Source organism: Castanea sativa, chromosome 3 (genome assembly GCF_040712315.1).
Source record: "Castanea sativa cultivar Marrone di Chiusa Pesio chromosome 3, ASM4071231v1".
NCBI classification, from domain to species: Eukaryota; Viridiplantae; Streptophyta; class Magnoliopsida; order Fagales; family Fagaceae; genus Castanea; species Castanea sativa.
The window spans coordinates 26550018-26556017 of NC_134015.1; positions in this window are offsets into that span (position 1 = coordinate 26550018).

The following is a 6000-nucleotide window of genomic DNA, read 5'->3' on the forward strand; positions in this document are numbered from 1 at the left end:
TTGTCCTTTCCAATGGAGCCAATGTAGCCAATTGCACCATTACATTTTGAGCGTCCACAACTATCACACAAAAAAGGGAGACGAGGGTAGGGAGAATTGATCAATTCTATTTCATACAAATTTAGCCTAAAAAAACGTGAAAGATGTTTCTTGCAAATACGAAACCAAACCTGGGCAACTTTGATTGAATTCCAATGTAGCACCTAGAGTCTACTGTGTATGATATGAGTTCCCCATTACAAGCATCACTTTCATCCACCGGTATCACTCTTGTCTACTAAATCCTCATGTTTACATTCATTTAAATTTTCTATAGGGGGTGCAAGTACGAGGTAAAAATATAAAGAAATGGAAGACTTGAGGAAGCTAGAAGAATCTCGTCAAGAAAGAATCATTAAAGCTAAAGAGAATCTCGCTCGTTAAAGCAAAACTTGAAAACCTCGCCGCCATATGAACCTCCAAAAGATGACGAAATCAGCAACATTTCTACCCAATGTTTGATTTTATCTAGCGGTGTGGGATATGATGTGAGTTTATTGACATATGGTCGCTGGAGACTTGAACCACTTTCAATATATGGAGTTGATTTCGTGGTTAACTGTCTTGAGGCATCTTCACAATCATAAGGTCTCTTGGCAGGCTATTTTCAAAGTTTATTAGGGGTGGAGGGACAAATCCAGCTTCAAATCCATATTTGCTATTGTCCTACAAAAATTAAGAGTGCGTACATTACATAATTGATGGAGCACTAAACAAGGCTATTTCCAATGGTCATGTGAGGATGTTTTTCTTCTTCTTTTTGAACAATGTTTCTTGGTAGACCCAACTCCCCCCAAAATCACAAGTTTACATATTTCTGACTTTCTTCCCCGCATGCATTTTCCAATATGTGACTATGGAAACGTTGAAAACTCTTCTCACAACTAAAGCATGTCCATAGTTATAACTAATGAATGTCCACAAAATTATTAATTAGGATGAAACTTAAGATAGATAGAGTAAGCAAACAAAATTATAATGAGAATGACAATTTTCACTCATTTAAACTAAAAGCAAAAATCTTGGTATGAAGAATTCAATCACAATAATTAACATATGGAGGTACAACCCCCGTTGCATAACATTAAAAACTACTTTTTCCATTACAATCGTCAATCACTACTCTTCACAGGAACCAAGAAACTGAAGCTACTTAAAATTCAATTAACAGATCGAAGGTTTTATTGGCGGTGTGGGAAAAAATGTTGTTGATTTATAATATATATTAACGTGAGAATATTAACCACTGTAGTTTGTGTCTCTAAAATATTAAAGTACCCAGGGAAATACAAAAACATGGAAGCCTATATAAGAAACCCCACATCCCACGACGATTAAATGTGCTAGACCCAAATTACTTTTCGAAAGAGGGAAAGAAAATAAGAATGTCCCAAATACATGCATATATATACATGACTCTAGGAAAAAGGGCTTTGGTATAATCACCCTAAAAAATTCAAACTTATAAATATGCTGCACGTATTTTGCTATTTAACTGGCTCTAACACAATTTTCAAGAGAATACCTAAATTACAGACTTGGGGTTTATAGGAGCAAGGAGAATGAGACATATAGAGAAAGCGAGCATATAAAATATTTAATATACCATTACTTATCAAAAATCTATATATATATATATATATATATATATATTTAATAAACCATGCGTTCAAAACTATTCAATTAGGATGACACTAAAATCATGTTGTATGGGTCGAACCAGCCATCTAATCGGGGTTCATGTTAACAACTCATAATGTTGCACCGCTCACTGTTCTGTGGCTGAAACCTTTGGATGTTAGCTCTTTGTCTATTTGGGGTCCATTGGTTTATGCCGAAGAGGGTGGTGGATTTATTGGCATGGTGGAAGGGGAGGTTTTCTAGGCATTGTAATGGAGATATTTGGATGCAATTTCATTGTGTGTCATGTGGACCATTTGGAAGGAAAGAAACAATAGGGTGTTTGAGTTGAGGACATTGACTGATCTATGATACTGGTCAAGTGAGCGTTGCTGAACTCATTATATGAGCGGATGGTGGCTTTGTTCAGTCATTCTTTTTCTAGAATTTTGGACTTTATTGATTGCTGTAATTTTCTTTAATTGTGCTGCACTACTAGTACACTTCCTGAGTGCTACTGTTTTGTATGTTTTTCCATATCAATAAAGCTTTCTTACTTATCCAAAAATAAAATGTTGCATAATTTAAGAACTTCTCTGTTCACAAGCCAGTCCCCACCTAGATAAGAAAGATTTTGCTAAATAAGTTTTTAAACTTCACCAAGCATCCACACTACATAAGCCTACGTACCCGACATCAATCAATTAAAACTAAATAGAAATTGGAGAATTAGTTGGCCGGATAAAGGCCCTCATTTGCATCTGTACTATTAGCTACCGCAAGAATTGAGCCATATCGATTACCGATGCACAAACAATTCCGAGACACAGACTACACAGATACAACAACATGTTGATACACATTCCTACAAATCCGCCACATGCACATTAACTTCTGCATTGATACGGCATTCAATTGAATGTCCTCTCGAGCACAATATCTTCCTATATAAAAAATCCAAGTCATAAATTACATACATTGTATTTTATGTTTAGGACTTCTTTCATTTCCCTTTTTCTTTATTTTTTGGGGTGTGTGGGGTAGTAACTATGGCACCAGGGTATCACCGACTAGCAAATAAAACTAAAAATGCCCATAATTAAGGTATCCCTTTTTCACTACCCGTTTGTACCGGAGTTTTTCTCCCATAGCTACAAGAATTTGTTCCTCAATCAAGTCCACAGAGGAAATCATTTCGTCACAGGATGCTCAACCTGAATCCCGCCAAAAAAAAAGGGAAAACATTATATAATTAGTACACCCTAAAACAGTAAGCTTTTAGACACGCTTATGTAAATCCACATTCTCAAGAAATATTTCTACCTGGATCCGAGTGTTCATTTCCATAAAGTAGAAGGAACCTCTTTCATCCAAAAGGAACTCAACTGTTCCAACACCAATGTAACCTATAGATGCCGCCGCCGCAACCGCCGCGTCACCCATTGCTTTCCTCAACTCGGGGTCAATGCAGAGAGGGTGCTTCTTCCAGCAGCTTTTGATTCCGTCTCCGAACAAAAGCCATAGTCAAGAGAGCTTACTACTCGCATTTCAAAAGTAGTTGAAAGAGACTTTATAAAAACAAAAAGCCTTTCAAAAAAAGCCTCATAAATTTAGTGTACAAACATAACAAAACAAAAGCCAAAATGTGGATAAAAGTTGGGACATAAGTTCTATATTTTCTTGAATTGTTGCTATCAAAAGCCCATAAAAAATTGACCACCTTCATATATTTCCATTTGCCTATAGAACTTTAAACATGGTTATTCACTTTTGGATATGAAGCAAACTCCATTTTCATGTCTAAATTAAAAAAAAAAAAAAAAAAACTCTGAAATCAGTTTGACAAAATGTTCCAAAAATAAAAGGAATGAGTTCTGGTACCTGGATGCTGCAATCACGCTCTCCAAAGTGGACGACATTACCATATTTATCTGCAAGAACCTGTAAACCATATTGTATGGCAGGGATGAAGTTAAAGTTCCAAGTAGTATTTAGATGGAAAATTAAAATTAAAAAGATTGTAAATTTTACCCTTTTTCATTTTTATGTTAGTCATCTTTTTTTTGTTTTTTAAATTTTATTTTATAATTAGTTGGCCAATATTATCTTACTATTCCATGTGTCAACAACTCAATAAGTACGATGTTAAGTTGTCAACAAACAAGTGAGAATTAGGTACATGATATCTGCACTCCACACCATAAAAAAATAAAATAAAATAAAAACACACACACACACATTCTCAGTTCCAAAATAAACCTATCCATCAGACTTGAAAATGTTTTATGGTTATGAACACTTGGTCCTAAATCAACAACCCAGAATTCATTTGAGAATGTTAAGAGATCACACATTTAAAAAGACATCTAAACACCCACCCAGAAATTACCTGGAACTCAATGTGCCTAGGATTTTGAATGTACTTCTCCAAATAAACTCCATCATTTCCAAATGCAAATTGCCGCCTCACTCTTGGCTTGCCGCAATTAAACCAGACCCAATTTAATACAAATTTCAAAGGAACTATACAAATAAAATTCTTTGTAGCAAATATTTGTTAAGATTAAATTGTACTATTTAGTTTTTAGTAAACATTTCAAGCCAAATATGATATATAAAATCAATTATCTGAGAGGACGCAAACAAACCATCATGGAAAACGGGGTAAATCATATCTCATGAAATAGATTGATTAAATTTATCGAAGAAAATTTCATAAACTAATGCACATAAGTAGTGAAAATGTATATACAACCAATTTCAAGTCATGCAACAACCTCAAAGAAGAATGGCAGCAAAAGGATAATTAGATGGAGAGATAGAATCAAGACTTTATCAAGCATTTACAGCTTCGAATGTACAAGATGCTAAAATGTTATATTAGGAATTTGATGTAGTACTGGGCGGTGTAACTTTAACAAAAGTTACACGAGGTGTAACTTCCTAATTTCACCGAGTGACGGACATATTATTGGCTTTAGAAACCCAAATTTAGCCTGCGGGCGTGAATACAATCGGTATCCTTCTTGATTATTTAAAAATATCCATCATAACAGTTTGGGTCTTTAGTAGTACAAACTCTCGGGTTAACACAATAGCTTTTGTTCACTCAATTATCACAAACTAGCAAAACAAACAAGAAACTTCCTTTTTTCAGTCATTCTAATTTCTATCAACGGTTCCAATTGGTTAATCGCATTTAGCATCGTAACTCAATATTTATTTGACATTAGAATTTGATGTCTAAGTAATAAACTAATAATACAATTGAGATCTCAGCTTTAAACTCGTATAAAGCAATTACTACATTTCTCGGTCTAATTTTCATTGTATTCTCCTTGTTACCGTCTCTAAGCTTTTAAAAAATTGAAGTGTAACCTTCGAGTTTCTTTTCCAGTTTAGGCTAAGCTTTTCAAATATGCTGCATTGTGGACAAGTATCTTTTTCTTAAGTACCAAACATATAAGCAACTAGCAAAAACTTCAGAGATTTCACAAAAATTGTTTATTTTATACTCCATCACTCAAAAGGGGAAGAGAAAAGAATAAACACACCAACACAACAACATAATTTCATAATCTATTACAACTATTTTTAATAGGTAAAATCAGACATGCATTAAGTGGATTTTGAACCCACACCTTCACCCTATACACCATTCTTACATAGGAAGGAGGTGCTAACGTAACATTATAAGTATACCTTGCAAGAGGAATGTCGTGAAGAAAACTAAATTTTACGTAAGTTCAAACATCGACGGTATTTAATATAGCAGGCATCCGCCCAAGTAACATAACAGGAAAAACATGCATTTGGGGCAATACCTGTAGCAACTTCACAAACTCATCAAAGTTCTTTAGCTAGACGCATGCCACGGCCACCACCACCTGCCGTTGCCTTGAAAGTATAATATGTTTGTCACTTCACGTAAAATTCAATAAGGAATAAAGATAAGATTTTAATACTTCATTTACCTATGAATATATATATATATACATATATATATATATAAATACATCATTTATTATTAGAGTTGTCTAAATTGGGCAAGACAGGACCCCGAAATCTCGGAAAAGTTACACCAATCCCCATCCATTAAACATTTCGTATTTGTTTCTTGTCCTTTTCTTTTCTGCAATCATATGGATACAATTTCGGACAGACTTACCGACAGTATTTTTATACTTTTTTCACTATTCCACCAAATGCTAAGATTGACCCCTTCTAAAGGATTCATATCCATTGACGAAAGGCAAAAACTGTTTCATCATTAAAGCTTTTATTTAATCTCTTATACCCACATGATTGATAAATACTCATGTAAAAATATATAAAATATAC